Source organism: Diadema antillarum, unplaced genomic scaffold (genome assembly GCF_040938485.1).
Source record: "Diadema antillarum isolate AM-2024a unplaced genomic scaffold, OU_Dant_1.0 seq00000942_RagTag, whole genome shotgun sequence".
Classification (NCBI taxonomy): domain Eukaryota; kingdom Metazoa; phylum Echinodermata; class Echinoidea; order Diadematoida; family Diadematidae; genus Diadema; species Diadema antillarum.
This window is the reverse complement of record NW_027271792.1, coordinates 210101-224526: the sequence shown is the minus strand read 5'-3', so window position 1 is coordinate 224526 and position 14426 is coordinate 210101. Positions and strand designations below refer to the sequence as shown.

The 14426-nt window shown below is 36.5% G+C and overlaps 1 protein-coding gene across 1 annotated transcript in view; it reads left to right on the top strand.

Annotated features, from left to right (window-relative positions):
* Positions 1–6300: 6300 nt before the first annotated feature.
* LOC139741649 (palmitoyltransferase ZDHHC3-like) overlaps positions 6301–14426 on the top strand; it is a 75399-nt gene continuing 67273 nt past the window's right edge. Inside the window, exon 1 of the mRNA XM_071652229.1 lies at positions 6301–6432. The gene's annotated coding sequence lies outside the window, so the exon portion shown is untranslated. The remainder of the gene's footprint in view (positions 6433–14426) is intronic.

The following is a 14426-nucleotide window of genomic DNA, read 5'->3' as shown; positions in this document are numbered from 1 at the left end:
AGTGTAAGTTTCATTATACAGACAAATTAAAACAATGGAACTACAATGTGCATGTGTTCATGTATCAGTACATGTATGCGTACTCTTTGTTACACACATATTTACAGAATGCTCAACATGCGTAGTTCAAACGGAAAATGATGTTGCTTTTCCATTTCATATTCATAAAAGTACAGATCTGAGCCTTTTTGTTTGTTTGCTTTTCATCATCAAAGAAAGTGGCAAATGTCTAACATCATTTTCCTTTAAAATCTACACAGTAATTGGAACAGTAGTCCATTCTGGTGTGTCGCCCTCTTTGACAGCTTTTGAACAGGATTTGACTGTTTTGTGCAGGCTTACATGATGAACACTTATGTTTTTTTTTATTATTATTATTATATTCTTTATTCGCTTCTTACAAAGCACATATATATACAGTAAAATATTCCTAAAAACATGCAGATACAATGTGTAGACATGGATACAGAAATGAAATATTAGAAGAAAAAAAATTAAACATACACACACATAGGTCTAAAATTGCCCTCAGGGAGATCCAACAGATATCCATATTTTCGCCCATCAACCCTCCCTCACCCGTGCCCGCTCTGACTGTTCGGGGAAGTAAGTGGAGCACAGCACCCATCCGTATCCCGGCTAAAAAACTACGCACCCAATACAGCACAATGTACCTCACTCTCTGACTACTAGTACAATGTACATGATGTGTACACACAAGTGCGCACGTGCGCCCGTGCATGCTCTCATAGACATGCACACATTTTTCAATAAGTACGATGTTCTACTATGCACCCGTATACGCACAACTGTCCCCGAAGCAGTCATGATGATATAAAAAGAAAAAAAAATTGCATCTTTTACTCTATGTTCTGTATAATAGTGTAGCCAGTACAAAAACTCATTCTCCCTGAAAGTATTCCATTCCAGCTACACTATGCCACCTTAATGTAGACACAGATACGAAATCAACTCATTACATTCTTGAGGGTTTAAAAAAGAAAATTCTTTGTAATCCCTCATATGTATCAATTCCCTTATTTGCTCGGCATTCCTCATGGCTTCATCCATCTCACAGCATAATGCCTTCCATCTTTCATTTATCTTCGACTGGTCTAAAAAATACCTACTATTCAAAAATCTCAAATTACCACCTAGTACAGAATATGCTCCAAATCTACTCATTCCTGTTATATAAGAAACAATCTGATTCTTTGTATTTAAAGATTTTATTATAAAATTCAAACACCTTCTATGGAACCATAATTCAGGGCTCATCATTGCTGATAAAAAAGGCAAGAATGCATTATGTGTCTGCCATGGAATTTTCCATACTCTTCGAACAGCAGTTCTCCAGTGTCTATATAACGCATCTAAAGAGGAGTCATATAATGGACATAACTGAGAGCCATAAAAGCTACAACAAAATTTTTGAAACAAAACATTACGTACCTCACACTTGGCATATCTAAAATTACTCAGTAAAATATTACACTGACGGTTAAAATCACCATTAATTTTAGACAAATCAGCATGCAAAATGTCATTTGTAATAATATGACCAAGATGACATATATTGTCTACAACTTTCACATACTCTCCATTAATTGTTATCCTTGGATCTACAACTTCTTTTCCATCACATTTGAATATAATAAGCTGACTTTTGTCACTATTAAACTTCAAATCAAATTGAGAAGCATATTTTTGACAGATAGTAATCATTTCCTTCAGAGCTGACACATTTGGGGATAAAATGATCAAATCATCAGCATATGAGAAAACGCCACTAAACATTTGACCCATGTAACATCCTTCACCGAGTGCCTGCAGTTGATGCAGAAGCCCATCAATATAGAGACAGAACATACATGGAGACAATATACCGCCTTGTTTAACTCCATTTGAAACTGTGAAAAAATCAGAATAAACTCCATTCCATCTGAGTCTGATCTTCTGATCTAAGTACATATTTAGCAACAGCTTGCAAAACATTGGACACACCCCTTTGCATAACATAATTTCAAATAATCTCACAAAGTTGACTCTATCAAAAGCTTTGCTGGCATCCAACACAAGACCATAAACATTGCTCTTATCATGGAGAAAATATGAAACTGTTTCTCTAACCATACTTGTGCACATTGTCGTAGATATCCCCTCTTTAAACCCAAACTGTAGATCACTTGTGCATAAATGATCTAGTTCTCTATTCATAATAACTAATTCTAAGATTTTTCCAATTATACTACTCAAAGTTATTGCACGAAAATTACATGAGTTTCCAAGATTTGCCCATCTTCCCTTTGGAATAGGGACCATTGTGTTTCTAAGCATATTTTCAGGTGTATACCCATGTCTAATCATTGCGGTAAACAACAAAGCAACATATCCACTTACAGCGTTGTTACCATAAATAAAATGATCTGACATTACTCCAGTAATATCGTCTTTCTTCGACTTATTCAGCTTTTTTATAGCATTGAACACTTCAGCTGCTGATATTCCATGATCACCATGAGCACATGAATCACGCCTGCATTTTTCATTCAGTAGACTATCAATGTTGTTTTTGAGAATAGCCATTTCTCTTTCATCAAAGGAAACACTGTTATACAGATTCTCAAATTTGTGTGCAAACATTTCAGCAATATCCTCTTTTCCCTGCTTTCCATCAACTACATTTGGATATCTTTTCACATTTTTAACACTGTTACATTTTTTTACCTCTTTCCACAAATTTTTTGAATTACCAGATGCAATAGCCGCAGCAATTTTATCACTTTTTATTGATTCAGACTCTTTCAGTATTCTTTTTAGAGCTTTATGATATTCAGCCCTTGATTTCTTTCTAATCTCAAACAACTGACCCTCTTGTGGACGTCCATTCTCAACCCACATCTTATGCCAAAACAATGCATTTTTAAAAAACGGATCAACATATTCATTCCAGCCAGGTATCACTTTACTCTTGACTTCTGAAATATCTTTATCAAATATTACATTAGCTGCTGTCAAACATGCATTAATTATATTCTCATGAAAATTATCTATATCACAGTAATGATCATTACAATTCGTCCCACTGCAATGAATAGCACATAAGGGGACATCAATCTTCTCTAACAAGCCTCTTAGTATTGATTCATACCTATTGATATCTTCCTTTTTGGCATATTTCCAGTTACACACAACCTCCTTTTCTCCTAGGGGACCTGGAATAGATTGGTTCTCAGCAGCCTCAGAGACGTTCAGATCCAGTAAACATCTCACAGCCACATGATCAGAAAAGTTATGTACTGTGTCAATACATTCATATTCTTGAACAGACTCTGCTAGATTTTCAGTTGTAACAAAATGATCAATCAATGATGTAGCATTAGTCCCTTTACTTCTGTAGGTGTAATCAAACATACAACACTCATCTTGTGTGCAAACTTTAAAATTATCATTGAAAAATGTTAAAAATAATCTGGTTTGATAAGTATCTCTGGAGATATCAGTGTTAAAATCACCACCAATACAGACATAGTCAACATTGGTTCCTTCCAAACAAATCTCAATATCATTTAAAATTTCCTGGTACTGCCGTAAGTTACCGTACTGTGACCTATCATCACACGGCATGTATACATTGAATAATAACATTCTCTTCATATCTTCAAAGGTTATAATAACTGCAGCCATTCTCTTACTAACTGAATCCAATCTTACAGGTTCCACTTTCAACTTATTACTTTGTTTCCAGATTATAGCTGTTCCTCCATGAGGTCTTCCCGACAACAAAATTTCTTCATTCATTGCACTAACCCCATGTTTCCCTACAAGACAGTTTTATCAAATCTGTTCATTAGAGCATTTAATTTAATGAATTGATGTAACATCAGCGATGAAGCAATGCTCTCAAAGAAATGCTGTAATGAGTTGACTTGTACGACAGTTGGTTTGATAATACATTTTGTAATGTCAATGTTGATAAAGATGATGACACCATCACAATTCATATCATGATCAGAATTTAAAATTTTATTCATAATTGTTTCACAATTGAATTGAAAGTGAAGTGGTGTAGTGATAAAGATACATGCATACTTTAAAACAGCAGCGAACAGGCTGAATTGTTACATTACAATGAGATAATACAGATATACAGATATATGAGGCATATGTACAAGCTAAAATAAGATAATCATCCAAATACTGAGAAAATATTTAAGATAGAGGAACATGAATCTGGCTTCTGAAATTCTTTCAGAGTATAAAATCAGAAAGCATAAAACACACATGTGGACCAATGTGTAAATGAAACTTTTCATTTTATCCTAAAGCCTTCTATCCTGTGATTCAGTTATGTGTATTAAACAAGAGGAAAACAGAGAACAAGAAGAATGAAGAAGGATGAGAAAATAGAGAAGGGGGGGAGGGAGAGGAAAAAGAGAGTCAGAGAATAGAAATGAGAGAGAGAGAGAGAGAGAGAGAGAGAGAGAGAGAGAGAGAGAGAGATAAAAATGGAGAGAGGGGGAGAGAGGGATAAAGATGGAGAGAGGGGGAGAGAGGAAGAGGGAGAAAGGAAATACATAGATGGGAGAATATCCTGAATCCAACAAGCAAAATGCAAGGCTCATGCTAAATTGTGATTTCAGCACAGCCATGCATTGGCTTCTATTTCAATTGTTTATGTCTCAATGACCACTAATTAATGATGCATGGACTCGCACAAAGCAACCAAATAGCGTATTGAACATATTTGATAGCTGGCAGAGAGAAAAACCAATTAAATGAATAAAAACATGACTACTCTCAACCATTTTGACTGTTTAAAGCTGTTTGAAAATGTTCGTTTGACTTTAGGGCTGACACATTACAATGCACAAGATTCTGTATATGCCTACCTGAGCAAGACTCCACAGTGTCTATATTCTTCATATCCCTTTACTTGATGCTATATCCCCCCTTGTCACTGAACATGAATAGTGCATAATTATGTCAGGCAAACCATTAGGATCTTTATGATAGAGGGGGTGGGTGATCAAATCATATATATTTGAAACGCAGTGAAACTTTCTGAGGGAATGAAGCAGCTATATTAAAGCAGGGTCTGGTCTGAGAGAATTATAATCAATTGACTATTCACCTTTGATATAGGCCTACTGTATAAGCTGTTATTTTCACATACAGATATTTTGGCAAATTAAGGTGACAGACATTTTTGCGAGATGTTGATTTCGCGAATTGACACCAATGCTATCTTGCATATATTGTTACTCTAGTGTATGGCGACATTTTTGCATGTTGTTAAATTCGCGATCCAACTAGCTGTGATTCGCGAAATTCGCGAAAATTAAACCCTCGCGAAAATAAACACTTACAGTAGTAACTGGTTTGAGACATGTAGGGGGGCCTATCTGCCACAAAGAAAAAGTCTTCAAGATTTTTGTGCCTATTATAGGCCCTACTGACCTATCGATAAATATATGAATTTCAGCAACCTTCTTGGATTTATGTGCTAGCTAGCTGCTGAAGGTGTCGCGACCACCCTGTCTTTAGGTTGCTCACTTCTTATGCCGCCACGAAGTGGTGCCGGAGGCATTATTGGTAATGAATCAATGTGAATGAGTGCAAGCTGTTATACATAGGGTTCATGAAATGTTTTCAAGGATAAGCAAGTACCGGTATATAAATCAATGTATGCATGGGGGTCACATGCAAACAAGGGTTAGGTATGGGGTAGGGCCTCTTCTCCCTTGAGATCTGTGTATGATTGTGCAGTTTTCTAATTTTCTGTCAAATTATTTGAAAATTTATCAGGAATGGGGGGGGGGGGGGGAAGATAGTACCCCTCCCTTACAAGGCTTTAGCATTTTCAGAATTCCAAAAATAGATAATTGATTATTCAAACATCAACAGCCCCCTCCCCCCCCCCCCCCCCAAAAAAAAAAAAAAAAAAGAAAAAAAAAAGGAAAAAGCTAAAAAAGAAGAAAGTATGGTGAAACTCTTGCGCTTGGAAAGAAGTAGGCCCATCATACATGTAGTTGAGATAGTTTCAAAGCAGGTGCTGTGCACTCCATAAACAAGCCTATAATTTCCTTTTACTTTAGCAGTGTTTAGCCGAACATAACCACCCCTCTTCAACTTCGAGGAATGCCACGCCGCGGCGCGCCCGCGCGAGTGTGTGGAACGTGCCGATGCGACGCGCTATCGGCAGGTCGAGGGGTAGTAGCGGTGGTGCGATTCAACGATGATGATGCTGATGTTATTTTTAGGAATCGCCAACACGCAAAAGTTTATTCCAGTTGAGTACACGAATTGCAAAGGCCAGACGTGCTACTCCGGAATTCCATTCCCAGACGCCACTGTGGATGAATATCAGGACTTCGTGACCTGTGTGCTGTTAATGTGTGACTTACTGCCATTTGAAATTCTATGTGGATGGTAAGTATTAACTTATTATTTTCAGCCTTATTCTGCGGAAACATCTATGAACTGAGTATGTCTGAGTTCGTATCGCTTCCTGCTCGCTGTAGTCCCACATACTTACTGTTCTGTATGTCGGTTTTCAACCTCCAGCAGCATCACCGCCATCTGTCTGTATCGTGTGATTCTTGTCGGACGTCGGGTATTGATGTTCCGCGGGCGCGGAGACTACGTTTCCGTTTGGCTTCACGGAATCCCAGAGGGCAGAGGAGAGCCGTAAATATCAAAAATGATAAAAAGTTCCTCCGGACAGACGGATTTTTCTGTCTAACATATAGTTAGCTTTGTTGCTGTGTGCTACACAACAGACAAATCACAATAAATTTACATTACTATTATAGTATTATAGCCTATAATCTAGTGAGATAAATTTCCAATCTGGAATTGGATTGTTGATAGTTGTACGAGTCACGCAGTAGAGAACCAAGCAGCATGGAACTTCTGGAAGTTAGGCGAGTTGTGTATGTAATTAATTATGTAAGTTTTCCACCCAGATAAACCTCCTTTTATTAAATTTACTATTTATTTAGATTCTAGTCTAGAAGTATATGAAATGAAATGCAATGACGTACACTGCAGATATAGATCCTAGAAATATCAGAATCAGCAGAGTATGGTCGGTCCTACTACTCATCGACCGCCTAATTTTTATTTGCTTGATAAGAATATTTAACACTGAAATTCACGTAAAAACTTGACCTACGTGATTAAGAAAATCCAGCACTATCAAATGCCGTTGTTCCCTTTTCAATTCGAAGTTTCAGTGCAAAAATATCGCCGTCGAACTTGAGTGGCCTCTTTTCAGCTCCCCGCGGTGCCGCTCCTTTTGTAGATCGACCGCTGTTTTTGTATTGACGATGCACACAAACCGAGTTGTATTGAACACCGTGTTGTACAAAGCTTTTTAGAAAATGCATTGACATTACATTACGATTCGGTTAAAATATTCATTCGAAATTTTGTCCTTGATTTAAACCATTAATGAAAAGTGAATTTTTGCATTTTCCCACACATCCTCATCAACAGTCAAAGCCAATACATTTTTATGTGCTCTGCGCGTAGTGCAGTGCGTACTAAGAGTTCTGTGCGCCAAAACTACATGGTCGGTTTAAAAAAGGGTGGTCGATGTGTAGTACTAAGTAGAGATACCATACCAGAGATTTGTGAGAACACAGAGTGACGGCTTTGTCATGCCAATAAGATCGAAGAGTGACATGGATAGTTTAGACAAATTTACCCTGTTTCTTTGGGGAATGTTTAGCTACTCTGTGAACCTCTTCATATACATTGTGAACCCCAATATTTTATTTATGCAAATGTATTTATTTATTACTGGTCATGCGCAAGCAACTTTCTTCTTATAAATTAAAATTCATGTACTTTAACATCGTACATCTTGGCTTTTTATTGATACCAAGCTATCTTATTCGAACCAATTTGTATTTTCAGTCATGAGAGATCAAATGGTTTGGACTTGCCCTAAAGAACATACAATACAATAGGCTTGAAATCATTTCTCTGTTTACTTGCTCCTTTGTTTTTGACTCTAAGTAAGCAAATGAATAAAGTGTTTGTTCTATAGACTGTACTTTCTCATAAAATCTATACTCGGATATTGTTTCATGATTGTAGAAATATGTGAAGTTCTCTTTATATTTTTTATACCATTTGAACTACTTTTATGACATCATTCATGAGTAGCTGTAGCTTTCTTATCCAGCCAGTTACAAAATGTACTAGTAGCATATGGATTCAGTTACAGAGTAGAAGTGTTTACAATTCACAACTTTTGAACAAATGGTCCATGTGTAAATACTGATATTGCTGCTTTCACTGTATAGATACATGTACAATGTATTTGGGATGGATTCCTGTGTACATCTTTACAATTTTGTACTGCAAAGGTCAGTTTGTTAAAAAAAAATGGGATGGAGAGACAGACATAGAAGATAGATAGATACATTGTAGATAGAGATAAAGAGATAAAGTGAATCTGGTGTTAAAATGGGGAAGGTTAACAAAATAATTGAGTTGGACATAACAGTGTTATCAAGTGAAAAAGTTTTAAAAGTCAAACAACACAGCTTAGTAAAACATTCTTGAGAAATAGATTTGTGAATGGAATTTTATGATATTATGTCTTTATAAATTATTTTGTATTAAGCAACTATAGGATGGTGTCAGTGCCTACAGTAAACTTTTAACACTCCGAGTGGTTGATACAAACATAAAGTAGCAAAAAAATTATATAACACTGCATTGTTTTTGATTGACCTTTTGAAGCTGTAATACCCTTTTCTGTATTCAAAGCTAAGTAATTACAAGTGAACAACTGCATTACACATGATATGTAGTATACAATTACAATTTGTTTTAGGGCCATTCTCAGATTAAGTGTTCAATTCCATGTGAGTAAAACCGAAAAATCAACCACAAAGTAATACATTCAAAGATGTGTTTTCGGAAACTTCAAAACCGGTCAAATACGAAACAAAAAGTGGAACATTCTAAATGATGGCCATTCATTGAGTAAAAATGAATTGAAATAGAGCATCATATATGATTTTTGATCACCAATCAGATACGTTACCGCAAATTTACATGTTGTAATGGACTCCTAACTCTGAATTAAATTTATTGTTTTGATCCAATTTCTGTTTAGGAAAAGACATCTGTCCCCCCTAAAGATATTGGGGTTTTTCAAGAGGTAAAGATGTTGTCATCCCTTGCTAATTGGTAGAAATTATTTCTGTGTGGTAGGTTGAAATATGCTTTTTGCTGAAATGAAATATAACCTTAAGATTCACTTTGTATTTTTAGCAAATTTCGCTTACAAATAAAGTTTCAAATCCCACAAATCATGGAAAGGGAACGATCCAATTTGGAATTTCACAGGAAACAAATATGAATTGCTTTCCTGGGTAAATAACTATTGAAAAACATCGAATCACCTTTGGTAACGTATCTGGTAAAATATAAGTAAAAATTTTAGTTGTGTATGAATTAATAAATATCACCTGTTTAATTATTTACCTCATGAATTGATGTAAAAATGAATGATGTAAGCCCAAATTAACCATTTTAAACATTGTACGTAATATTTAAACTATGAATTGTAGTGGAAAAGAGCCCTAAATGTGAAAGCTGAGTTCTTCATTCACAGAATATTCTCATCTTACGTCTGAATGTATTTATCCATCTGACTATAAATATTCATTAAGTTTTGATGGATAATGCAAACAAGGTTAAAAAAAATATATTTTAGCAGGCATTTAGAAGGAAGTAGGTACAGTCTCTATGAACTCGATATGCTAAACAGTTGTTTGACCTATGGTAACGTATTTGGCTCATTGAATCCCTTTTAATGAAAATGAATAAATAATTGTTCAACTTATCAATGAATCTTGAGTAGTTCTTCACATGTTGAAAAACACTAGAATAAATATGCAACAGAACACTGAAACTTTTCTCGGAAGCGTTTCATAAACTACTTTTTACTCTTTCAAAGTTTGGTAACGTATCTGGCGTACTGTAAATGAATCTGTCGGTGAAGTTACAGAGCAATTTCTACTGAATATTCTTCATTTGAACATAACTTTAATTTTTTATGGAAGCGTCATTCTATGCAGAATTGTTTTATGAACACTTTGCTTTACATAACATTATTTGTCACCGTGGGTGCCCTGAATTATATGTAACGTATCTGCTAAATCTGAAAAGCAAAAAACTGATATGCTGAATCTTAGCTTCGTCTTGTAAAATAAATGTTCAAAGTTGTTGCATAGAATTTGAAAGTGGCTGGGTTTTATAGAATAGAACTTTGGAGTTTATGATCACACAACGATTTGTTTGTAAAAACATTTACAATTTCTTTTCAGCATTTTGATTATGTGGTAACGTATCTGTCGGAAAACTTGGCATTAAGTTGTGAGACACTGACGCAGAAAGAAAAATCATGTGGAAGTGTTGATCTTTTTCACCTCTCTGTCCTTTTGGTGTAAGAATATAATCCTGAGGTCCAACAAAACGAAGCATGTAATGTGTAGGGATGAATTTTGACCAGATTTGATCCCCAGAAAGCACAAGACCAATGAGCAAAATTCGGTCTCGTATCTGGGGTAACGTATCTGTGGTAACGTATATGGTCGATCATATTATTATGAGAGCGATATCTACCAAATATTTCTCACTTGTACTAAACTTTAATGTTGAATCGATGCGTCATTCCAAGGAGTAATGTATAATATACAATTTGTCTGACATTGCAATATCTGTCGCAGTGGGTGGCGTGAAAAGTATGTCACGTATCTGTCCAAATAAAAGTGTAGAAAACCGATATTTCAAACATTGTACCGTATTCTCAAAAAAGAGCTGTTGCACAAAAAATCTAAGTACTTGCAATGTATGAAGTATATCCTCAGGGTTTCATATACACGGGGTCATTGCATAGTCTTGTTATTTTCGCAATGCTGTAACACTAAAGAAACTGGTAACGTATCTGGCGGTGAACTTGGCGACAGGTTTCAAAAGGCTATAAAAAAAGAAGTCAATAAAAATTTTGGAACTCTTTGAGTATTGTGATTAGCACATATGATATGCTCATCGTCCATGAAAATGATATTTGGAAAGTGTGTTTGTGGACGGAGAGGAGCAATAAAACATAATTCTGAAATAGCCGGCGACACTGCGTTTTGGGGGTCTTAACGAAGTTTAACAGCAAAATTTTATACAAAAAGGCAGACAACCGCATTTGATCGTGTTTATTTTTAACAAATAAAGTCCTCGTGATATATTATAAACATTTAAATAGTATCTAATAGGTTTCAGGGAACCGCAAACTGTCATGGAATGTCGGCGACACCAAAATTCCGTATTTGAACGCTTTTACTGAGAATGGGCCTTTACATGATTTAATTTCTAGGGAGGTATATGAAATGTAGTGAAGATTTGCGTGCACTTCAATGTTTGCTTCATTTTACTTGTCGCACTTGAAGGGCAATCTGAGATACAAGTTGTATCAAGCATATCACAGAGGCTCATTATGATCTGAAACCAGTGTTAAGGGATTCACAGTGAACATCATCATGGTGATTAAGATGTGATTCTTTAATAGAAATATATAAAAAAAATGGTGAAAAATTACCTTGAAAATCATATTTTGCAAGAGAAAATATGTGCTGTTAGGTATGGAACCAGAAAAAAAAAATGAAGGATTTCCCCCCCCCCCCCCCCCCCCCCCCCCCCCGAGTTAAGAATCCTCTGTAAAAATATTGAGGTTATCTAAAAAGTTTTAACTCAGTGTGATAAAATTTAAAAAATTCTAGTTCATCAAAGGTAAATTTCATGTCGTTAGGCAGGTCTTGAGATTAACATTTTCCTCTGGTGGCCGGCTCAGCCCACTAAAATTGGAATTCAAAATTTTGGTGGCCTTAAAAAGAAATATTGTGGCCTAAAATAAAATGAAAATTTTACACCAAATTTCATTTTGAATTTTAGTTGACTGATCTGGTCACCAAATGTTAACCTTTTTTTTTGGAAATTTGGTGGCCTGACACCAATTTTTGTGGCCCTGGGCCATTGCTAATGTTGAGCCCTGTGCAAATCAAAAAGCCCTGATTACACTTTTTAACTGGCTTTAACAATTAGAAACACATACTTGTTGGACATTTTGTTAGATATACAAGTTATGTGTCAACATTTGGTCCTGTTGTCCCATATTTGTTCAGTATGTGGAAAACAATATTTATCGGTGTTTGGTCTCATTACCGAAGTAAAATTAGTTGCCAGATATTTCTGCTCCTATTCATATGTTGTGTGGAACATCAGCATTGTTGCAGGTAACATCTTTTGTATGCAAAATATCAATACATGTATGATGAATGATCAATATATGCTTTAGACATTAAAGGGATCGTATAGTTTTGGTTGACATCTAACTTCAGGTTTCTAACATTTTTGTGTGAAGGAATAAGAAACCTAGAATGTATGAAATACAGATGTATGAAAGAGCATGTAATACAAAGAGGGATTCAACGTTTATTTGATGAAAATAGGTTTTGAAATGGCCGAGATACCCAAAACTGAGCAATCCTAATACAAGGTGGGACCCACCTTTTATTATGATCGCTTTCTTTTACTTTGTGTTTTGATGTCTCGGCCATCCAAAACCGATTTTCATAAAATAAACTTTGAATTCCTCTTAGAATGATATCTTGCAAAAAGTTAAAAGCCCAATCCTCATCTACACCAATACTATATTATCCCTTTAAAGGTGCATAGTCCCGGTAGTGTAGAGGGCGCTGTTGATGATACTGCCGATCACTGTTAGCCTTGATACGAAGATTACCGAAGTTGAGCTGTCAACAAGAGTAAAGTGCGTAGGTGTTGCTAAGTAACGTTGCCTTCGTTGTCTTCTCTGCGCATCGCGCAGTCTGTAGTAATGCCAGGGTGCGTGCATATGTGCTTCTTATTATGACATCACAAAAGAAGTTTGCTGAAACTGTCATCCCCCTCGGCCGAATCATGAGCCAAACTGTGATCGGACCACTGACTAACAGTGAATCGGACTTCTTCGGACTAGGGGAAGTGGGCCACAGCGTAAGCGCTAAAGAGGAGTCGATAGCGTCCGTAGGTCTCTATAGGAAACATGCGCCGTGCGCCCGCGTACGCATTTGACTAAAACACCGGGACCATGCACCTTTAATATGCTATTGTGTGTTTGTGTTATTGTATCCCCCGAACAGAGTTCGGAAGATACTATGGATTTGGCCTCGTTGCGTTGCCGCTGCCGCATCCGCCGCAGAGATTTTCTTGTGAGAGCTTACTGGCTGCAGTTCTTCTTAGATCATCTTCAAATTTGGCAGGAAGGTATATTATGGTGAAGGTGTATTACTTAGTATGGTAAAACGAAGACGCCTATTGTTTTTGGTGATGGTGCCCGTGCTTGTTCCGTCTTTATACATGAAAAGGTAAATTTAACAGGGTCTGCTTTTGTGTGCGATGCTGGCCTTGTCTCTTGACCGATTTTTTTCAAATTTGGAATGTAAATGTATCATAGTCAAATCTATACACCTATACCTATTGATAATGATGCCCTCACTGTTCCACCTTTTACAGGGTCAAAGGTCACCCTGATCATGTCAAAATTTGCAAAAGTGCTTATCTATGCAATAACTTGATTGTTACTCAACAGATTTTATTAACTTGCTAAGGAGGTGTATGGGTGGTCATTCTACATGAAGGACACAACAGTTTGTGGTTACGGCGCCCTCAGTGTGATGCCATGTCACATTTCTTTTGTGCGCTCTATCAGCCACATTTCTTATCAGATTTTCTTCAAATTTGGCGAAAAGGTGCATTATAGCGAAATGAAGATGCCTATTGTTTTTGGCGGTGGCGCACTCGCTTGTTCCGTCTTTATACATGAAGCGGTAAATATTTCAGGGTCTGCTTTTGTGTACGATCCTGGCTGTGTTTCTTGACTGATTTTTTTTTTTCAAATTTGGTATGTAAACATATTACAGTTCGACCTCGATTATCCGGCCATGTCGGGACTGGCACTCATCCGGATTTAGCGAATTGGCCGGATATGGGAAACACAATGTTAATGTATAGCTGCCGTCCAAGCTGCCGTCCCAGTGCACTGGCAGCTAGGCCTGCAGGTACATGTAGCGCCGTGTAGCGTACCCCGCGACAGTGGTGTAATCTATGCTAGCCTGTGCAAAATTGTAGTCCCTTACTTTTACAATGATAATGTGGTGTGAATTTATGTTACATGTAGTTCTGTCGGGAATATTGTAGGTAAATCGTGTGAGTTTTGTAGAAATTTTTATTGAGTTTAAAGTCATTGTTTTTTCTCAATTTTTGGATGAAAAAAAAAAGTCCTTCACTGCGTGAACGTGTCCGGATAATAGAGATTTCCGGATAAAAGGAGGCCGGATAATCAAGGTTGG